General features: G+C 43.0%; 1 long non-coding RNA gene across 1 annotated transcript in view; it reads left to right on the top strand.

Annotated features, from left to right (window-relative positions):
- The window catches only part of LOC118920300 (uncharacterized), a 219772-nt gene extending 197141 nt beyond the window's left edge, over positions 1 to 22631 (top strand). The window contains exons 3-5 of the long non-coding RNA XR_005027856.2: positions 1278 to 1378; positions 17597 to 17749; positions 22378 to 22631. This is a non-coding gene — a long non-coding RNA (uncharacterized LOC118920300). The remainder of the gene's footprint in view (positions 1 to 1277; positions 1379 to 17596; positions 17750 to 22377) is intronic.
- The last annotated feature ends 1211 nt before the right edge of the window (positions 22632 to 23842 follow it).

Genomic DNA, 23842 nt, shown 5'->3' with positions numbered 1-23842 from the left:
CTTGGATTAGTTATATATAAGCCAGGGACTGGAGATCCTGGGGGCCATCACAAAGTTTTGCCTACCAGGCATCCTAACAGAACTCAACAACATGTATTTCAGACAGAATATGTAACTCCTTTCTTCCCCTCACCCTGCATTGTCCCTTGGAGCTGATTCAAGGGATGAGTTGGTCCACTGTTCCCATTTGATGCTCAGAGTCCTCTTCTAAGCTCACCAGTTGTTGGTAGAATTTACTTCCTTCTAGAAATACTAATGTTTTTCTGCACATTTTTACCTGGGTGTCCTATAGGCATTTTGACCTCAGCATGTCCTCATTTCAGATGGCATGACAGAGTACAATGAGATTAAATTGGAGAGACAAGTCAGATGTAGCAGAGCCATGGTGGCTGTGTCAAAGAGTGTTCTTACCTATGTAGCAGTGGGCTGCCACTAAAGGGTGTTAGGTAGGCATGTAACATGGCCTGTGATTTGAGCAGGTGTGTTGGAAAGGTGAATGAGTGCCTGTGATGACACCAGTGCAAAACTGTTACCTGCAGTGCCCAGGTAAGAAATGATGGCCCAAACTAGAGTGGTGTCAGTGGGGTAGGAAGGAGGCCTTCCTCAGTACAGCCCAAGTAGACATGCACTTAGCATTCTCTGCACTTCTCTTTCATGTTATCTGTTAACATAATTTGGCAACTGTTGCTTAGCTTGTCTCTCGCCCAGTCTTGACTGTCTTATGCAGTGTCTGGCCCACAGTAGGCAATTAGTACATGATAGTGGATCTGGTGTGTTCTGCATACCATAGTGAATCACAGCACCAGATTTAGCTGCCTCCCTTGGGAAACCTCTGCTGGCCTTGTTCCTCTCTCCCCTCCTCCGCTCATACGGTGGGCCCTGTTGACACAGGAGCAGGTGGGGAAGACTTCTTGTCCTCCCTCTGTACGCCTAAGGCTCGAGGGCTAGCCCTCTCACCGCAGACTAAAGATCCGCCCTCCCAGCTCGTCTTTGGTCTTGGTTACTGGCCAGAATTATACAAGCTCCATCACACCTCTACTTGAATTGAACTTTCTACCATGTCCTCATACCCCAGAGGCCATAATGGAAGACACCTTTGGGGCACGTTCCCAATATCCCATGTCCATTTCTCTCCTAGCATCTGTGCAGCCTCGGCCACACTCCCTCTCCTGACTTCTGGACCAGTTCACCAATGAATAGGGACAGGAGTTTCCATTGCTTGCAGACTCACTAGGACAGAACATTTACATTTAATAGAACTTTACTATCCCCTCCAGTCCTAGGATCTCAAATACCCTTGTGAGGCCTGATGAGTCCAGTTGGAAAGGCTTCCGGTTTCCCCTGACGGATCTTCAGTGTGACTGCTCCTCTCTGCTGGGTAAGTCCTGCGAAAATTACTTTACTCGGAAATTTAATTGACTTCCCTTGAATTTTGCTTTCAGTCCTATTAAAAGACAAGCCATTTGCTCCAGCACCCAACCATCCCCCTTCAAATGAGTGTCAAGGGAACTATTTGTGTTTTGTTACTAAGACTGTTGTTGAACTTGAGGCTCCAGTAAGAGCAAGACCCTCTTGAGTCTTGGCAACCAAATCCCACATGGCCTCACTCTGCTGGCTTCGTCCTTTCAGTCCTGGTCCCTCATGAACAATTCGTAAAATTAGGAAATTAAGAAAACAGAGACTGAAAAAGACCTGGGAAATGCTTAGTAAGGAAAATCCCTTTGTAGAGATGAAACTTCAGTAGCAAATTTGCCAAGAGAATTTGAACTGTAGACTCTCATATAGGGTGCTGTAAATCATGAATATTCTCTCTCTCTCTTTTCCTGTGAAACACAGTAGGTGCTAAGTAAACAGTAACTTATTTTCCCTAAATGGTCGGGAAAAAAAAATTACCCTTGGATTCAAAATGGAATTATGGATATTCATCTTCCACAAAAGGTTGGGACTCAGATGGAGAGTTGATTCAAACTCTTCCTTACTGAAATTTTTCTTAGAAAATTGCAGTCATACCCAATCTCTCTCCTCCCTGGACCCATGGATTTCATATGCCTGATCCCCAAAGTATGAGGGATGTTGCTTGAATGAGGTGGCAGATCCCCCTTTTACTTGCAGTTAATATGATCCTTTCCTCCATGTGTGAAATATCACACTTGTAAACATTTTACCAGCAGGTTTATTTGAAAAGGAGAAACTGTTTTCAGGATAAGAGATGAGGCTCTGGTTCTGATTTCCCCTATGAATGTTCTGAGTCAGCCAAAAGAATACCTATACCCAATGTGCATCAAGAATGGGGAAGAAAGGAATTCCATATAAACTTTTGTAAGGCAAAAAACCAAGATGGGCTGTATCTTCAGTGTGACCACAACTTTCACTTTAAATAAGTTCTACTTAAATCATCGTGTTTGAAATTTATATCCAGGGTCTGCCAGGCATTAAGGCTCTCTGCTTTTATAGGAAGATAGTTCCCTCTTAACTGGCTCACAGGGTACAAAGGGAGGCATCTGGGCACCATGTGAGGCATGTCCCCTCTCCCAGGCTGGGAGGCCAGCTCTGCACTCTGGCATGGCTCTTGATTCCACCTCCCTAGCTGCAAGCTAAAGAAACAGTGATCAGAAACTTCTCTTGGTCTGTGTCCTTAAAGAGGCTGTGAGTTCTTTGAGGCAGAATGTTGTTATGTTATTCGGTCATATTCATTGGCCTTGTCCCCATTGCCTAGGACTAGGGCACAAAGATAAAAGGGGGAGAGAGAGAGAGAGAGAGAGAGAGAGAGGAGAAAGAAGTAGAGAAGGAGGGAGGAGGGAAGCAGGGGGTGAGGAGAAGGAAAGACAGGAACAGAGAGAAGCCCTATGGAACCCACTGCTGTAGAGGATGTGAAAGTAAGAGGAGCATACAGACAACCCCCACCATAAATCCCCTAAGTCACCAGGGATGCTCTGCCTCCCTTCTTTAAGCAAATCAACTAAGGAGGGACTGTCACTCCTAAAGCCATGGGACCTGCCCTGTTAAACATGCTGCTAGATACATCCTGAGGTCAGAGGAGGCCCAGCAGACCATGTCCTCCTTCACCCCAGGAACAGGGGCAGGGAGAGCTGTGAACCTGGTACTACACAGCACAGGGAAGCCCAGAGAAGTAATAATGAAGTATGAAGTGTGATTGTTTATTAAGTGAACAAATTAGACACTTCATATATTTTGCTAATTTTTGCAAATTACTCTGAAAGTTGAGAGTGAGAGGTTTTGTTGACATTTTACATATCATGGTCATGTACAACTTCCATCACACACAGACACAGCATTATTCTGAATTACAGAAGGTCCTTGGATTCCCAGAAAGACTTCTGGTACCTAGCCTTAATCACTAGGCAATATTTTCATGGGAGAAGAGTAGAATTGAGTGATTTGAGCTACATAGAAGACAACAAACATTTTCAGAGTGCATTTTATGGGCTGGGCCCACCACTATGCCAGGGGTGCCCTTTTTTTTTAACCCTACATCATTTGGCTTGCCATGAACTCCATTCTCAATGCCTCTTAAGTGCCCATATCCAATGTAGAGATGAGAAACTGGAGGCTCAGCACTTAAATAATTTTGCCCAAGGTCATGGAGTTATGTTCTGGCAAAGCTAATATTTGAATTTAGGTCTGTCTGCTTTCAAAGCTCATTCTCATTGAAATAAAGAACCAATTGGAACTTCTTTGGGCTGTGCTTCCATGTGTCCCAGTAGAGACAAGAACAAAGGTTCTGGAGACAGGGACTTAGAAATTCTGAGAAGCCCTGAAATGCCGATTGCTCCTAGACTACTGAAGCCACTCTCCCCAAACTCATCCTGACTCCACTGTTGACATGTCCAGTCCACACTGTGGAAACCACTGTTCTGTGTAAAATGATGGAAACTCAGCATGGAACCAAGGTGTAGAATTTTTCTTAGACACAAGTGGATCCTGAGAAGAAAATAACTGTGTCTTTCCACTTTCCATTTTCCTCCTCTTTCCTTCCTTTTTCACTTCTGTGGCCTCTTCCCCGCTGCCTGCCCCCTACATCCTTTGCTTCTGCCCATACTGGTTGCTTTCTGTTCTACTGCTGTCTTTGTCCATTTATTTGAACAAGAGAGAAACAGAAATGGCCACAGAACACTCCAGACTTCCATCATGCCAGCCTCGCAATGGCAGAAGACACAGACACTTTCATTCTTCTGCATTTCATGTAGTATCAATACATGAAACCTTCTGGAATGATCTTGTTGCCCCTCTTGGGTCTCAGGCTCACCCTGTGTATGATCTCTATGGACAAGGCCCATGATCTGCAGCCCACTCTGGTGGTCTGGTGCAGTGGGAAAGCATGACCTGTCGTCCCCCTCACAGCCATAGAGAATCGGGGAAAGGTTATTTCTCAGGAGGGAGGGTAGGCTATTATGATAAAAAGAAAGTGAGGGGCTCAAAGCAGAAAGTAATTGATGAATGTCCATGAAGATACATTTCGGACCTAACCTCACTTAAATTCCCAGAAGCAGGGGTCTTCTTCTTCCTTGATTTCTGAAAGTCCTCTTCAAAGTTTGGAATTGTTCCCTATCATCTATTTTAATATCGTCTCATAACTGATGCTAAAATACTGATGTGCAAACAGTCTAGCAGGGCCCCTCATGGTTTGGTTAGTGTGGCTGGTGATAGTGATAACGATGGAAGCATCACAGATACCCTTTACTGAGCACCTGAGGTATGGCTGTGAATCTGGACTCTGAAATCATAGGTAGAACTGGCTTCCAACCAGTATTACCACTTGCAAGTTGTAGGATCTTGTCACTGAACTTTAGTTTCCTCATTTGCAGTGTGGTGGAGGGGGTGAAAATAGCACTTGCCCAAAGCACTTTAGTGAAGTTCAATTAGAAATATGCTTATATGAAGTGGTGGGCACAATGCTTGACATGTTTGAATTATATCCATAAACTCTAGCCACTCTTTGTATGTTCCAGCCATAGCTCTAGACATCTTGTTTGATCCTCAACAGTTGAAGAAAGAGGAAAGCATTGTCCCAAAGTCTTTCATAGGAGAGAAAACGGAGGCTTAGGAAGAGTTGCCGCTTGGGATTTGAAGGTATCTCTTAGACTTCAAAGCCCTAACTATGTATCGCCAAAGGTTCTCTGTCACATTTGAACCAAAACTGAGGTCATGATCTGAAAAAAGGTGAGACGTTTGAAACTGGTTCTGTACTTAAATATTCAAGGTGCCCGGTGGCCAAGATAGAGATGTCGCCGTGGTACTGCTCATGGTCTTCTATTTCTGTCTCAACCTCCCTCTTTCCTTAGTGTGGCATTGGTCGTCTTTCAGACAGCCTACAAGGTGGTTTTAGAACCATTGCGAGGGCATTGCTGCCCAAAGGGCCCTGGGAAGCAGTGAAGTTGTCTGCGGCTTTTATTTCTTTAACACACTGCGAGCATTTTGCGGGCTGAGTGGTTGCAGACGAGGACCCGTGCCTGAGGCCGGTGTCCTCCTGTGGGAGAGTAGCTTCTCGGGGCTACGCAGCTGAGATCAGGGGGCTGCTGAAGAAGATGTCTGCTTAGTGAAAGCCTGAGAATGGTCCAAGCTGCCTCTGTCTTCCTTCTGCTGCTACTCCAGTTTATGTCTGATCCCAGGATAAACGTTCCCATCTGTGTTATTCTATTAACTGAAAAGGAAGGAATTAGCGCATGAACTTGTCACATCTTGTGACCTGTTACACACTGAGATGGGAGGTGGTGGCAGAACAAACAACATTCCTTCTCTCAGCACCTTCCAGACTAGCCGAGGAGAAAGAGTAAGAGCCGTTCTGACTGCATGAAGCACACCAGCCCCATCCCTGAAATCAGATGGGGCCTCCCCACGCTGCACCTTCTGGAGAGCTGGAGGGTGGGGTGGCAGAACCTCAAAGGAAACTTCCTCTCTCTGCCAAGCTCCAGATGGAAGCCCTTCCCCCAGAAACGCTCGCTGGAGACGCTTGGCTGATGCAGGGTGCTGCCGAGGAAGAGGGCCTCGGGGGGGCTGCTCTTGCCGTTTCTCATGGGAGAGCACAAGGCTGAGGAGGTGGCAAAGGCTCTCAGAGGTCTGGGGAGAAGGGTTTGGGGGACCCCTGCATAAAGAATCTCCGGGAGGTTCTGACCTCGAGGTGGTGGTGTGACTGGCTTCTCGCACATAGAATTTCAATGCCACACAACACATTGAAAGTGTCTTTGATCCACGTTTTCATTTTATAAGACTTTTACACGAACCCGTGCTTGACTAAGTGTTGGACACAGATTTAGAGCAGGAATACCCTTGGGTACGGAGTGTTGGAGAGAACTGGGCTCCATCCCGAGCCTTCTTGATGCTGTCGGTTTGTACCACTTTGCCTTGGCAGAAACTCAGTGAGGAAATGTGGGGAAGAGAAAAAAACAGAAAAGAAGACAGAAATTCTTCTCGAATCCCACTCAGTCACACCCCCCATACCTGACAGAGCCAAGGGTCGGATCAATCAAGGGCTCTCTCTCCAGAGACAGGAAGAGACAGGCTCCACCCCATGGGTGTGCTGGTCAAGGCTGAAAGAGGGCTCGGTAGGCCCTAGAGACATTTTGCCCAGAACAAGGGGCTCCCCGCCAACTCGGACTGCCACCAAGAGGCATTGTCTGCTTCCTACTTCCCATGTCCTCTCAAAAAAGAAACACAGCTACACGAAGACAAACATCGATTCCAGGATCTCCCAGACCCAGCCTGTGTCATGACCTCTAGAAATAATTTCCATCAGCAAAAATATAAGTATGCCTTTTTTTTCTCCTTGATTTCCTCTGTTTTTAGAATTTTATGGTACATACAGGGGGCCACTTGAGGTAGCTTCAGGCAGGCTGTTCTCTCCCTCATCCCCCCACAATAAGCTGTGAATCACTAAGTCAAGGTTGAGGTGGGAGAGTCTCATTCCCAATAAGTGTCTGACCCACAGGACTTGTGATGGCACCTGGGCCTGCTTTGAAATGCTTTACACTGGGGATTCCATCTCCCTGGACCCACAGATAATATCTGATTGAACCAAATTCTGTAAATCTCAGCTTGAACCCTCCTGTTGAACAGATACATTGGATCCCAACATTACTGGTGACACGACACAGGACAGAAGAGCACGTCATGCACACTTCCATACACTCTTTGTGTATAACATCCTTGATAATGAAGGTTCTTTTAGACTTAGGTAAGGGCAGACTTCAGTAATCTTAATTAAAAGAACATTTTATCAAGCACACATTTTACAGACTACTGGGGTTGCCATTGGTAATACACAGACAATCACAATGAATGATGGTCTAGGAGGAGTTACAACCTTGTGATAAATATTTCCAATTGAATTTAATAAAGCTATTAAATAATCTCTATTAAGCGCTTATATAACTCAGGGGCTATAAATATATTAAAGCTTTTAATCAACTGCATGCGATTGGTGCTATTACTATCTGCATTTTACTGATGAGGAAACTGAAGCTCCAACAGATTGGCTCATTTGCTCACAAGCATCCTACTGTGGTGCTCAACTGGGTGGTGCAACTCTAGAGTGCATGCTCCCTTAAGTACTATAAGGTTCTCTGGGGGAACGGTGAAGGAGCAATGAATCTGACTGGGACAGAGAGGGCAAATTATGACAATTATTTTACACACTGCATTTTCTTCTGTTTATTATTTATCCTCCACATAGCTGTGACTCCATCTCCAACTCTCCTGCCTGAATTCCACATTAACATGTCTGACTTGCACTGCTCATCTGCACCCCCAGGGCCAAAGCCACCAAGAGGCCACCATATCCCAGTATAGACTGATTGTTTTTTCTCCTAAGTCTCCCTTTCCTCGTAGACTTTCTGGTCAAGTAGAAGACCTGACTTGCTCCCTGAAATGAAAAATAGATGCTACCAGCTATGGCCTGTCTCCAACCTAAAAATGAATGGATCATAGGCTGGAGCATCAAGAAAAGATATTCCCTGTCTTCCAATAAAAATAAATGTCCAGCTTACAATTGAAGTAAAATATTCACATAGGTATTTATTCGTTTCTGATGACAGGGACTAAGTCTCACTTATCTTTATAACCACAGTACCTAGCAGAGTAGTTGTACCTAGTACTTTAAATGCCTAATAAATACTGTTAGATCAATAAATGAATCCCTGCTTCCACTCTCATTTTCCCTGTGTCAGATTCCATACATAATGTTTGTTGACTCGTTGTAATGTTGATGCAGCACCTACTGTGTCCCAGATGTTTTCTAGGTTTTGTGAATGTAGACCTGAATAAAACAAGAACTTATCCTTACAGAAGCTGCTAGACTAGGAGAGCCAAAGTGGACTTTTAAAGTCTAGTATAAAGTTTCTCCTCTGGTTGAAACTCCCTGGCCTCCCATTGTTAAGTAAGAGTAAAATCTGAACTCCTGCAGGGCCTTCTAGGTGCTCCCTGACCTGGTCTGAGCTTCCCACCTCATGCCACCTTCCTTCTTGTTGAACATATGCAAGCTACATGGGCCTCTGATGTCTCTCTGCCTTGCACCTGCTAAGCTCACCTCCCTCTTTGGGCCTTTGCACTAGCTGCTGTTTCCCTGATTTCCCCTCTCCTGGTTTTCACCTGCCTACATCCTTCAGTCATTCATTTCTCAGCCTCAGTGACCCCTCCTTAGAGAAGCTTTCCAAGATGATCCAACTAAAGTAGTCCCCTACTCTGTCATAGCACCCTATGTTAATTCCTTGTATGGTGCTTCTGGAAATCTATATGTTCCTGTTTATTTATTAGTTTGTCAATAATATAAGGGTATACGCTGTAATAAAAGCAGTTCTCTGACTTGTTTACCATTGTGTCTCATTATTAGAAAAGGACCAGACACACTATTGATGCTCAAAACATAAGAGGTAAAGAATTGAATTTTTGAATAAATACACCTCCACCCAAGGTACTGGACATGGCTTTCCCTTCTCTTCTCTTCTCATTCTACAGCAGGTTAGCAGCTTGTTTTAATTTTTAAGTATCTATTTGTTATGTTTTCTAATTTATGCATTACATTATCATTTTGTTGCATTGTGTTCTGAGCTATTTGTTGAAGCACTGTTTATCCTGTTCAGAAATGAGAGGAAATGTTCTTCATCAGTGAGGGCTGGGGTTAAAGAAACGGCATTACCTCCACAAATAGAGCACTCTGCCACCATTGAAATGCAAATGGACGCCTTTATTTATTGATATGGAAAGGTTGTCATAACATATTGATGAAAACATTTATAAAATACTGTTAATCAGTTCACTGAAATTGTTTACATTCTGAGAGACGTTCAGTGAAATGCTGTCATTTGCTCAAGGTGGCAGGATTTTAGGTAATTTAAAAATATTAGTTATCATTTTTTGATAGAATAATATGTTCACGGTGATTACACGATATTTCAAGGGCTGGAAGGACATTTTGAAATGTTCTTTTCACTAAAAAAAATAGTAAAAAAAAAACCAAACCAGCCAAATGAACAAAAAACAGTGACAAACAAAAAGACGATGTATTGTGCCTGAAGCCTGGTGGTGGATCCCCTTCCCACAGAATGAAGTCCGGACTCCTTGGTGTGGCGTCAAGGCCCTCCTCCATGGGGCCGTCTCTCTCTGAAGGCTCACTCCCCTACAGCGCCCCCTGGAGGCCTCGAAGTCCAGGCATCAGCTCTCCATTTGCATCTCCCTGCAGCGGCCACCCTTGGCCATGCTCTCATCATCTGGATGGCCGTTCCTTTATGGACAGTGCCCTTCCCCACTTGCCTGTCAGAGGCACACCTGCATCTTTGAGGATCCAGCTCCACACTCCCTCCCGTCCGAGCCCTGTCTTTAAACCTTGCCAATGGCTGTGTCAAAGCCCTTCTCTCTTCCGCCTGTCTCTGGGTGCCTGCCTGTTCACATTCATGCCCTGTCTCACAGCTGGCACTATGTCCTGATAATTAAAACATGCCCAATACTGTCAGTATCTCCATTTGACAGCCCAGACCAGTTAAGTGAGTTTCCCAGTTCCACACAGTCAGTGGTTGCTCCCAGATTCGGATCCAGCCAATTCAGCTCCAGATCCAATGCTCTTAGCCAGTGTCATAGCACAAGGAACATCCTGGGCATTTATCTGGATTTATGGGATGGCCAATGCCACTGAGCCATACATTCTTTCACTGGGATGAAGCTCCATCCTAAATACAAGAAACAAACCTCAACATTTAGATATCCACACCTTTGTATGATTTCAATTACTCTTCTTGTACTATGTTTCTTAAAGTTTTCTTGTGGAACAAAACCTTTTGAAGGTGTACCTTTAACAATATGTGTCATGGTGGAAGGTAGACACCTTATTTCCATGTAACACTTTTGTTCGTACCTTAGAAGTACACGAAGGTACAATACAGTCTATTACTAGGAACTGAAAAATAAAATTAGATCAATAATTAGGAATGCTATTCCTTCAGCCAAATGTGGTACATAGCACATAGGAATTAGGACTGCACATTCTCCTGTGGGCCCCTGGGCAAGTCGCCTTGTTTTTTCTGTCTCCTTTGCCCTATAAAACAGGCCTGCTAATAAATAGTGCCTTCCTCACAGTGTTGTTTTTTAGGATGCAGTGCAATAATACAAAGAAAATGCTTAGTATAGTCTGGAACATACATGCTCAGTCAAGCAGCAAATCCAAAATTTAGCTACGGTTTTCATAATTTTCCACTCCAGGGACCATATTGCACTGGGAGGAGAAGAGGCCAGGTAAGGCATTCAAAAGGCTGAAGCCTTCCCAAAGGAAATCAGATGTACTTTCCCTTCCCATCTCCTGAAGACGTATCATGCAAGACCAGCAAATCCTTTACCTGCTAACATTTACCTCTTCTTAGACTTTGATTACCCTGTATTTTTATCATAACAGGGTTGCTGCCTCCCTTGTTTCTTTTTTTTTTTTTTCCAGTAACACTTCTCTGGTTCTAGCTTAGGATGGATCCCCAGCCCCAAAAGGTGAGGGATGGACAGGGAAGTCCCAGAAAGGAGTGGAGAGCATGAGGATGAAATCTCTCTTCTGCCACATACAGAACTTTCTCTTTTTCCACCCTCTTTTGGGCAACAATACCAACCCAGAAGAGCCTGGTGATGTTCCCAGTCTAGAGGGGGCCTAGAGTGGGAGCCAAAGGGTTGTACATCCTGACTGTTCAGTCATGTCTGGGATTGCCCAGAGGGTTAGCCAGGCAAGGAGGACATTAGCCAAGGAGGCTCGTGGGTGGGAGTCCAGCCTGTGATTCTCCCCCCATCTGGCCTATAGTCCTGTGAGAACAACTACACTATACTAAGCTTAACCTGCCTGTAGGTTCTTCCCTAAATACTAAATTCACTGAGGTCCTCAAGGATGTCTACTTTATTAGTATTCATCCAGTACCCAACAGAGGGCCTCACCCATAGAACACCCATGATAAATATGCATGGAACAAATGAATGAATAAGTTACAAACAGCCAGAAGCTCACAAGTTTGACCCAAGGAAATGACTTTATTTATAAAAGGAGAGGCCATTTTGGATAAAACACAGCATGTTGAGTTATTCAGAGGGCATTTTGGTTACGTCCGCCCCTAAAAACTAGTGATAACGTACTGTGAGAGAATGATTTTAAGTGAAAAATAGTTCCAAAAATCTGTAATGGAGGACAACACTGAACATTCTCCCTTTAAGTCTCTCTCCCAACAACATGTAGTGAGAGGGCTTGGGTGGTTTCTCTCATTAGTTGCTTAACCACTCGGGACATTGAAGAACAGAAATAAGGGGAAACTACAAGCATACTCTGGAAGCCATTGAAGAGGGAAGCATGCCTGAAATGACCTGAGAACCCCATGTAGCTGGAAATTGAGTAAGAATCCACACTAAACATCACTGGAGAAAGGAGGTGTCTCCTGTGCGAAAAACCAGCTCTTCTATGTAGTTACTCTTTGGCCCTGGGCATTAGACTCAGTTTGTTCATCAGTAAAATAGAAAATTTAATAGTATCCACCTTGAAAATTATACAGTATATGCCAAGTGCTCTGCATGGTTGATAATTTGTGTGTAATGGTTTACAGAAAATAGGATGATGTGGAGGAGGAGGAGGATAGTGATAGGAAGAGGAGATCATGGTGTAAAGCTTGTCAGAAATACACCATTCTGATCAGAGCAAGAAAGTCTTGAGTGGAGTTATCCTGATTCTGGCATTCTGGTGGGTAATGAGCCAGAGAAGAGCTGTTTTATAACTATTTTGGAAATCTAAAGGTATTTTAAGACTATTGTGGTCAGGAGGAAAAAATAAGGATTACAATTTTGAGGACCTACCCAAATGGACTTAGCAAGTGCCCATGGGGACTGCCAGCCAATCACTACTCCTGATGGTAGAGCCTATTCATTATTTGGGAGCAATGCAAAGGTACTGATAGGATGCTGGCCTAAGAGACGACTGGGTTTCTCTAAAATTCTGTGCAGGAGTTAAGTCTTCATCTGATGTGCAGTAGAACAAGAAATTAAAAGGCAGTTTTCCTAGAGTTTCCTGTGAAGGTGGATTAAATGAATATTCCCAAGAGTTTACTTACAGAATGGGAACCTGGAGAATCTATGAGTCTCTCAAGAGCTTGTCTTTAATCACAGGGAACAAGTTTAAGATCTTTCTAGAAAAGGCTGGATACTTGCATGTAAGGGAGCACATCTACAGTGCTGAGTCCAGAATGGCATCAGGGAAGTATGACCATATGGTAGGACAAATGAAGGAATAATTTCATATTCTTTTGGAAACCACACCCTTAAGGCAAATGAAGATGGTCCTGGGAAGAGATCACTGAAATTCAGAGGGAAAAAAACTGAAACATGGCTGGCCAGATGAGTGCTCATTCTCCAGGTGTACTGCACAAGTTTAGTGTATTCTTATCACATTAATAAAGCCTTATCTATCCTTATTTACTTTGTCTATATGATATGTCCAGTTGAGAGTAATATATATACTCCAAAAATTTTCCTTTGAATTTCTAAAAGATAAAGTTACATATTTACTTAACGCTCTGTTGTTGAGAATAGGAAAGTATATCACAGTTATTTATTCATAATGGAATATATCACCAAGTAAATTAAGTCATCCTCTTTGTATATATTTTCAACCCAGGATTCGACTCCAGTATTACTACCGACACATCTGTGTTGTTTTTATTTGCATTTTTCTAATACACATTTTCCAAATACTTCCAAATGTTTAAACTTTCTAGACACTTTTTAAAAATTATATCTTCCAAGAGGTGTAGTTTTGTTTTTCACATGAACTGATGGTTTCTGTGGTCTTACAATCATTTACATTTATCATCATAGGGGATACATTTGCACTTCCTTCAATGATCTTATTTTATGTTTTCTGTATTTCATGCTTTTCTACCATTTCCTCTATTTCCTGGCTTTTGCGAGTTGAACTCTGCTTTGATTTCTTTCATCTCCTGCAGTAATTTGGGAGGAATCATCCTGTTTTTGTTTCTACTAAATTTTGCAAAATAACATACTTGATCTGATATTCCTCTAATTATCAAGGTCAAGAAGAAACAATAGCTTTTGACTCTATCCTATTTCAGTCAAGAAATTTAGCACATTTTCTTGTTTTCATTCTTTCTCCTTACCAGTATTTCATGGTGTAATGTGTAGTTTTAGACAACTGTTATTATTTCCAAGCTACTTTATATCTTGAGTTAGTTATAGTTATTTTAAAAGTTAAAAAATCCTCCCTCTCGTTTTATAAGAAACATTCTTGGCCTTGTTCGCATTCATTTTCACTTTAAATTTCTTATTCAATTTTCTTTTCCATTTTCTTTGCAGGGTCTCCTTATGGGGCAGTTCCTCCAGAGCTGATGTCCCCAGGTCTCTCTTCTACGCCCCTTTCCCCTCCCAATCTCTTAGGCTCCCTCATTCACAAGCAGGCAGCTGCTCATCATCTCTGGGTTTATGATTATTGAATCTATATTCTCAGAGCAGATTTCTCTCCTGACACCAAGACTTGCATAACCAACTGCTGACTGGATATCTTTTCCAGGTCCTGAAAGAATGACCTCATATATGAGGAGAAACTTATCTTTCAACCTTGCTCTGACTCCTGGTTGCCTCTCGAACTTTTTTGATTGTCCACGCAGCCTGTTTCGCTTTTACTAGCTTCTAAGACCCATCAGTGTCCCCACGGGGGGCAGTCTCAGTCAGTACCTTGATTCAGACTTACTGGAAGCCAGACCCTCAGGCAGCAGCCTTTACAGTATGCAATTACGTGGTGCATTCCTGTGGACCCCAAGCCTGAGCCCTGCTGGCCACCAGACCAGGTGACCTGGAGATGTCTCCTGGGGGACAGTTGCAAAAGTCAGAACTCCAGATGAGTTTGTACATGTTCCTTTCTGGAAGATACTGGTGAGCTGTAGGAAGGCAGAGGGAGAACACAAAGGTGGTGCCTATTGCTTGGAGGGTAAAGAGGGCACCCACGGAGGAAAACAGAGGGAGAGAGAAGAAATGGAGAAAACAAAGTAGAGAAAAAATAGAAAAGAAAGTCATTCACTGTTAAGATAGAGGGAGAGCTTGAAAACAGTGCCTCCAAGGACCTGCATCCTGGAGATGGTCCCAGTAAGCCCCTGCCCCTCCATCCAAGGCTTTAAGGTTAGCAAATGAATCACTTGCATGGGAAGTCTGGGCTCTTCCCACTGGGCCCTGCACTGGGTGAGTGAGTCCGTGTGTTTAAGAGCTGTTTCTCAGTTCATCACAGCCCTTTGGGTCTTCTGGACATGAGCTCCATCCAGATGTTTTGGGGGCTTGTCTCTCAGATGCAAGTCTTAAAATTTGGGATGTCTGATATGGGATGCAAACTCTTTGCTGCTCAGGGAGAAGCCCCAGGCTTGTGAGTTCACTCCTGATCACTATACCTGGGTGTGGTTTATCTGGAGACCATCTCAGCCTCTCCTGCCTGCCTCAACATAGCCCTTTTCACTCTTGCTCCAAGTGAAGGAGCTGCCCAGCTAGTTTTCGGAGGATATTGTTCCATGTGTAGCTATAGATTTAGTGTATCCCTGGGAGGAGGTGAGTTCATGATCTTCCTCCTTGCCATCTTGGACTATCCTTCCTGGAAATCTTTAACATCTTAGAGACACACACAAGGGTTTGATAGAAATAATCACAGAAATACAGACTTCTAGTGTTATCTTACTATTCTTTTTAAGGAGTGTATGTGAAGAGCTAACCAATAATGAGGACCTCTTGAAAGCCTTGTACTGTGGGAGGCATTCTGGTACTTGGTCCCCATTTTAACACTCGGGTCTCAGGACTTAGGTGCCCAATTCCACAAGTGGGAAAACTGAACCTTAGAAAGGTTAAGAAACTTACCCAAAACATATTTTGGGTCTTAAAACCTTGAATTTTCTATTTCAGCCATATCAAAATTCTGTTCCATTGTTTCTTCTGATTCCCTTCATCCTCATGGCTTGACTTCCTGTCTTTAAAGAGAGATCTCAGTGTTCCCATTCGGACTCAGCCTTTTGGGTTGTCTGTTCCTTCCTGAGATTTTTCCCAGGTTTGATTCAACCTAAAGAAATTATGAAGGAGGAATAGGTTTATCTCCCATGGTTGGTCAGGAGACAAGCTTCACTCTACAGTGGGGGTAGGGGCTGTCCTAGACCCCAACTCCTGTGATGCTAGTGGGACAATCTGTTGCCAGGACTGAGACCTTGAGGTGTGGGACCAGCCGTGGGGATGGTGTCCTAGGGGAGTCTGCCTAAGAGATTCACCAGCATTCAGAACCATTTTCCTTCCAGTCCTCCCAGTTTTGCTTAAGAATCTGGGTAGAACTAGAATAGTACAGGGTTTTGTGGAAATAGTCACTGTGTTTGAAGTGCCATGTGGAAGTTTTGGGTTTAGTGTTAAGCCTGGTATATTCTTCCACTGGCCCTTTTTGTCCTAGCCAGTTTTCTTGTCTCTGACACTTCAGGCCAAACTAAAAAAAAAAAAAAAAATGGCAGAGCATTGCAATTAGCAAGCTCAAGGAAGTCTCAAATTTCCACGTAAATGGAATGTAAGAGCGGAACTTTCCTCTACCTATATTTTGGGTGGTTCAAAATGCCTACATTCCTCTAGTTCTGCTTCTGCAGACCAAGGCAAACAGATTGTCCTTTGAATGTCTCAAAAGTTTTTTTTTTTTCTTGTAATGCCAAATGCAATATTTGTTTGAAAAGACTACACCAGAAGTTTCCCAGCTGAGAAAACAGGCTTGTGAAAAATGGTTTCAGAAAATGAAATAAACCATGCAAAAGTTGTTCAGGGTGTGTTTGAAATGAACATCTGGATACGAATTGCTAAATTACCTCCTTCCTCCTCCTCCTTTTTCTCACAGCTGTTTGAAAGAGTCCTGAGGGCAGGGAAACAGGTCAGTGGATCAAATTGTACCCTTTTTCCTCCTTCTAATCCCTTTCACACCTATGCAACGAACCAACCTCACATGTGTGCTTCATAAGTGGGCACAAATACAAGTAAAAAATTATCTCGATTCCTGTTGACTCTCCAGCAGTACCAATGGAAAATAAACCTTGGGTTTTAAAATTTCTCAAACAAAACTTATGGTTCTAATAAAATATTCTTTTATAGTTGACTTTTTTTGTGTGTCAAGAACTGAACAAACTACTCATTTCTCTTCATTTCTTAAAAAAAGAATGAAGGTTATTATGTCACTCTTTCCCCAAAGTTAAGAAAATCCAGTTCCCAAGGCTCTGCCTTTAAACTTATAATTGAAAAACATGACCACTCTGTCTGTTCTTATTGAATTTCTCATTGCCTCTGTCTATTACACATTCTCTCCATAACCACCACTTCAACACCCTCATCTAAAGAAGACACTGACTAGTGAAGTACATTGGGAAAAAACAAGCTGACATTTTATAGATCTTCATGGGATTATCAGTGGCCACCACTAATGCAGAAAATATGAAATAATTGCCTTATATCAGAAGAACCTGTAGGCAAGTCTTTGGGGAGAGATGATAGATGGTTCCACAAAAAAGGAGACTGACTGGTCAACTCTATGTTGTCAGAGGCCAAAATGGGCCTAATGAAAAGAGGAGACTCAGTACTTAAATAGGTTTTATCCTCAGTTTCAAGCATCTGTCTCCTCTACTAGCCTCCCCTCTTTCCTAGAAGAGGAAAGGAGCCTTGCTCATCCCTGGATTCTGGTACTGTGCTATCAAGTTGTACACAGTGCGTCACATGCAGTCATTTGATGGATGAATGGATGACTGATTGACTGAATGCAATTCCCAGCATAGATTTTCCAGGGACAAGGGTAACTCCCTTATGAAGAAATGGCCAAACACTTGAAAAGAAAATTTAAGAAGTGTAGGGAGATTTCTTAGGTTAGGTAGACTCATCCTAAATCTGCTTTCTGAATTACTTGGAAGGGGATTCTTGTCCACATGCCAGGACTTCCTCTCAGCAATCCTTTCAGAGCCCTCATGCTATCCTTGAAGATATTGTGCTAAGTTCTTACTAAGACCACTCTAGAAGATCTTTGGACTAGACCCCTGCTTCAAAGCTGCATGTCTCTAATCTATGCCTCTCTTTCCAGATGACCTGACTTTGTTGTTTGGAGCTCCTGCTCCGTCCCAAGCCTGGGGAATAGCAGTGAATACCTACTAGGAGGCTACTGAACTGCATGGTAAAGAGAAACTACCTGGCCCAGGACATCGGAAAAGGCTTCCTTGAGGAAGTAATGTTTGAAGTAAACAATCATGAAGGAGATGAAAACATCCAGAAAAGGGTATTCCAGGAGGAAAGAATATCATGCCTGGTATCACACTGAAACAGCACAGCAGAGAGAGCTCTACTATAAAAAGCTGTGGCTGGAGAAGAGAACAAGGGGAGAGACGTGTGCAACGGGAAGTAGAGTGTGCGGCCATGGTGGGAAGTCCATAAAAGTCATATTAAGGCATTTGCCCTTCACAGCAGTCCTTCCCAAACGGATTACCTGAAAACCAAGACTCGCCGCTTAGTCCTCAGGCCAATGCCATTCAGAACTATCACTCTGCCAGGCAATTTCTATCTGTTTCTCCTTTTCTCACCGCTCAAAACCAACCCCTAATGTTCCCTTTTCCAGAAGCTCTTGATGGTTTCCTTGAGGGGACACAGTGCTCTCCAAAGGGCTTTATACCTCTCGGATCACTTCCACATTCTGCCTCCTCTCTGTACCAGCTGGACTTGTGACATTCCACCCGGACGTTGTGAGCTTCGTGTAGCAGGGACTGTCTCCTACCCCTTTCCCTGCCTCATCCAACTCAGTAAATATTTGCTGATGCACTGTGAACACCAACATCACTTTTGGGAGGAAAAAGGTGCTCAGTTAAACCTTCACTGGGACTGCAGTTATGAATTAGACAGTCACCAGCAGCTCAAGCTGTGTGGCCATCCAAGTTAGAATAAGCTGTCTTGCTGACTTGGGTAATAGCCTTCAGTGTCTTTCAAGTTCCTTCAGCTCCCACCCAAAGACAAGGAAAGGCTCTTTCTAACCCAATTTATTTTTAATTGTATCAGAACATTTTCAACTCAAGTGTTGCACATAGGTTTCCTGGAAGGTTATGTTAATATATTGTGAAACATCTGGATCTTTGGATATTTGGATGTTGGAATATAATGAGCAGTTTTCATCCCAAATCTTGGGAATCATAGAGATAAACCGATTGGTTTCAATTCTGGGAACTTAACTGCCAGCTTCAATTAGCCAGGGTTCTTTAATATATTCTTTTGCTAACATGGTAGGCAACTTCAATAAATTATTATTTATAGAGTACTTATTAAAATGCTACAGCAAAATCATTCCTGGAAACATCTCACTGTGTAACTGTAAATGATCAAGCCCTTACTTGCTGATGGAGTGTCTGAGGACTGAAGTCAGATCACAAGATCACAGCACTCATGCCTAACAGAGACCTCGGATAGCACCATGCCAACTCCGCATTCAACCCTAGAACCCCTTCAATAACATCGCCATCCTGTAGTTCCCAGGAAACCTTTGATATACTAACGATGGAGGGGCTTGTTCCAGCCCCAGGCCCCTCTTTTTGCTGGATGGCTTTGCCAGATAAAAAACTTTCCCTGGTTTTAAGTGGAAATCTGTTTCCCAAACTTCCATAAACTGTGCCCCATTCTCTAATACGGACTCCCTTCTCTGATAAAATAAATCTGTTTCAGCCCCTTTCTGCTCCTACCTCATGCAAAGCAGCAAAGATATGCATTATTTAAGCCAGTAAGAAATAAGTACAGCCCATGAAGTGGCAGACAGTATAGCAAAGAGGTTGATCCCTGGGGCTGGGGCCAAAGTGCTTGAGTTTGAATCCTGGCTCCACCTTTAATGAGGGAAGGCATTTAACCTCCCAGAATCTTAGTTTCCCCATCTGTACAATGGGGAATGTTACTGGGTATCTAATTTAGGACAGTCTTGAAAGATTATAGGAGGCAGAATATGTGAAGTACTTAGAATAGTGTCTCCCAGCACACGGTAAACACTACATGGCTATCATCATGTAGAATCCTAGCAAATAGACTGTGAAAATCATCCTGCAGTTATAAAATCAGTGCTTAGTGGGCCAAGAGTTAGCATTGGGCTCTGTTACCCCAAATGCAGCCTTCTCAAAATATTCCATCAAGTGTTCCTAGTGCTTTGGGTTGAATGCTGAATTATTTTTTGGAGGAAATAAATCCTAGTAGATAAGAGTCAGGTCCTGGGAAATAATACTCAACACTGGAGATATATTAAATTGATTGGACAGGTTTTTTCTAAAAACAATGAAATAAGAATTATTGAGGGTTAAGAAATGGATACTTTCTGAAAGAGCCTCAGAAATGTTAATGTGAGATTAAGAACAGCAGATTTAAACGGGGTCTTAGTGGGTCAAAGAATTAGGGCTCCTTCAATTACCAGCTGCATGACTTTGGGAAAGTTTCTTAGTCTCTTTAGGTTTCAGTTTCCAGCCTATAAAAGAGAGATAAAAGTGAAACTGCCTTCCTTATAAAGCTGCAATGATATTTAAATGAAATGGCACATGTCGAGAAAGCAGAGTACTCATTAGATAAATGTTCTAGAAATCTCACTCTAATAAGTATCTTTGATTCTTACTCCATCTCCATCCTTCACCTCTGCCTTAACCTGTCAGCTGGTTTCAAAGAGTGCTGACCACTGTCTTGGCTATAGAGCCAACCAAGGTCCTAAACACCAGAATCTATCAAAAGCCTTTCCTAACTTGTGTATATTTCAGGCTGATGGTGGCCCAGTTTGCTTTTTCTAATAACTAAGAATGACTTGCATCTTACAGAACATTGCAGCACAAATGAGTCTAATAGCAGAGCTATTAGGAGAGATGACAGCAAACTTATCAGCCTGGGCTATGACTTATATCACCCTTGGAATCCTCTGGCCATGATCACTCACTTTGAGAATCTGCTCCAAGATTGGTAGAAGTGATCTACATACATAGTGCTCAAACTGCAGTCCTCCAGCCAGCATCATTGGCACCATCTGTGAGCTTGTTAGAACTATAAATCAGTGGTCTTACCTCAGATCCACCAAATCAGAAAGTGAATAGTAACAAAATCCTCAAGTAATCTGTGTGCATATTAAGTTTGGGAAGCATTGTTCTTCACCAATATTAAGAGGAATTCATACCCAAGGTTTGTGAAGTTTTCCAGAAAACAACCTTCAGCCTGCCACCCACCAAGGATCGATACCTGGATAAAGCTCTTAACATCCCCTTGAACCAAAGCCCTCTAAATTAGCAGCTTCTCTCCATTTCTCCACCATCTGGTATCACTGGTTTAACTTGTTTATATAAATACCTTCTTTGAGTCATTTTTTTGGATTGGAGTTCTACCTGGCTGTTGGTCCTGGTTGAAACATAGCTCCTGGTATTTGGCTAATGGGGCCCCTAATACCAGTTCCCTATTCTACTCACTGAAGAGAGTAGGCTGTTGGATCTTCCAGCTTCTCTCGCTGGTTGATATCCCTTCCCTTTGTCAGGGGCCTGTCATCTTTAGGGAGTTAGGGAGCACTGGGGGCCTGAATTCAGACAGAGGCACAAAGAAGTCTGGCCTTGGGTAGTACATGCTAAAGGCTTTTACTGAACAGAAATCCCCAAAGTCAGAGAAGAGTTTGCCCCAGTTATCATTTGATTTTGAATTATCGTCAGTATACAGTGAAATTCGTGATTTCCCTGGGTTTCAAATAGCTGGAGAAAAGATGAAGGAAGATCAGTGAATAAGAACCTGGGTGAGTCTGGGGGTGTAAGCGGCAGCTGTCATCCATCTGTGTGTGCACATGCATGTGCACACACACATGCTGAGCATCTCTCATTTCACTGGGCGATGCAGAGCCAAAGGTGAACAAAACCTATTCGTGTTTCCACCACTCACGGCACGTAATCTTGAAGGAAAACATATGAATCAAATAACCATAAATATCATATGCTAATAGTGATAAACATTCATTAAAGAGAGGGACAAGTGCTATGAGAGGATAAAAAAGAAGCTGGACCTATTCAGGAAGCTTTCTCTGAAGAAACAACAAAACTGCAGGGTGGGTAGGGTTAACCAGGCCAAGGCGGGTGTGACGGGGAGGGGTGGCCCAGCTGGTGCTAAAGTCCTGTGACCAGGAGAATGGATGCCCTTTGAGGAACTGAAACAGGCTGGAATGCGTGCGGCTCAGAGAAGGGAGGAAGGGCAGGAGGGCTGAAGAGCTGAGTCTGGAGGGACTGTGGGGGTGCTGGGCTTCATTCTCAGAGCACTAGGAGGCAATGGAGGGCTCACGGCAGGGGGCAAGAGGGCCATGCATGTGTTCCTCAAAGAGTGGTCTCTCTGCCAATGTGGAGAACAGATTGGAGGGGGAGCAAGAGAGGATATGGACCAGGTGGGATTGCATTGCAGACCCGCAAGGTAGGGAGCATAATGCTCAGAGACAAAGAAAAGAAATGGACTGTTCAAGAGAGTTAGGTGGCAAAATCAAAGGGACTCAGGTTAGCTTAGCAGGCGGGAGCAGGAGAGAGGAAAGTTTGTAAATAGTTTACAAATAGGATGATGAGTAGTTTAAGACTTCCCAGATGATGCTTCTCACTGAAGCAGGAAGAGCTGAACAGGTATCAGACTGGGAGGTTAGACCCGTCACGAGTTACATTTTGGACGTTTTGAATTGGAAGCTTTCCCTGACTTCCCAGATAGGCAGGTCTGTTTGGAAGAGAGTTCTAGGCTGGAGGGGAACATTTTATCACTGTAATTTAAAAAGCAGAAATAACAAATGTTACCATTTATTGAATATTTACTCTGTGCCACAGGCTAACTATCTATTATCTAATTTAATCTGTGCAGGACTCCATGAAAAGACTGATCATCTCCAAGTTACAAATGAGGAGGAGGAGGTCTAGAGAGAGCTTATCATCCAAGCTTTTAACCACTGTGTCACACTGCCCCCTGCTGAGCACCTACTAAGTGCAAGGCTCTTAGAATGCAATGGTTTTAAGACATTCCAAGGAGCTTATACTCTGGACAGGTAATTTCATGGGTCTGTGTGTCTCCCATAGCAATCTGAAGGAAGAGAAGCCACGTAGTGGGAACTTCTGCCATTTGTCATTTACCTGCAAGCCACATGGACTTGTATTCATGTACACAATTCTTTAACACTTGAGTGCATCTTTTGCTCTAGTCTTCTTTCTAAACTTTTGCAACCAACACAATTTTTTTTTAAACTTTGCTCTCTGATTTTAGTGTATCCACGGAAAGGTAAATTAAATAAGAAGAGTTTCACCATCATCTATCAGGCAGCACACTCCAGCAGCCTTCAGTGTCTGGGTCTCAGACACAGAGTCAGGGAGGGGAGCCCAACACGGCTCACCGTTTATAAGATACACTAAGGCTCTCAGTTGCTGTGATCAGCTTCCTTTATTTGCCTGTTTGGGCATTCTTCTGGAGACTACAAGAATGGCTGTCCTAAAACTGGCTGTGAAGCAGAGATGGACACACCACCACACCACAGCAGCTAAAAAAGAACATTTATACAAAATGATCCCTTTGAACATGTTCTGTTTGTGCCCAGACATTGAACATAAGCATAGAAGAATTCCATTGCTCTCTTTTACCCAGCAGAGTTTAAGATTTGAAACTGGGAAATTTTGCATTGTTTGCATGGAAGGGAATAATATATGGATCAGTACTGAAAACATAAATTACTCTTAAGCCCTTATTTCTTTTTTTTTTAGTAAGAATAGTACTAATTTAAGCTTAACAGGTTGCACCTCTGCATGTGTACGCATGTATCTGCACATACAGAAAAATTAATTTTCAAGGATCCACATTGGATTTAACTAAAATTCAATTGTATCTACTGTCAAGTGTGTTTTTGCCATTTGAAATAATACAGTCTCCTAATCAAAAGGTGTTTAAGATCAGTGCAAGTGATGATAGCCCATTTGATCAGGAAGCGAGAAGTCTCAAACAGTTGAGCCTGTTATTGTGTTTCACTCCTATAGAAGGAAGGAAGGAAAGGAGGGAGGGAGGGACGAAGGGAGGGAGGAGAGATTGAAAAGAGCCCATTTTATTTAGTAATGTAGCAGCATCTCATGGTATTGAAAAGAGACTATTTTCTGGAGTAATAGGAATGAAAGCCCAATTTGGCATGTTTGCAGAAGTGAGTACAATTTTAGGATATGGATAGAGTTGTGTAAATGTCTTTTTGAGAAATGTTGCCATTAAAAGATGGCACACAGCAGAAAAGTTAAGGGGGAAGTAAAATCAGGGAAGATTTTTTTTTAAGAATGGGAAGAGTTGAACAAATGGT

This window comes from Manis pentadactyla, chromosome 5, assembly GCF_030020395.1.
Source record: "Manis pentadactyla isolate mManPen7 chromosome 5, mManPen7.hap1, whole genome shotgun sequence".
In the NCBI taxonomy this organism is placed as follows: Eukaryota; Metazoa; Chordata; class Mammalia; order Pholidota; family Manidae; genus Manis; species Manis pentadactyla.
Note: the sequence above shows the minus strand (reverse complement) of the source record. Positions and strands in the feature narration are given on the sequence as shown.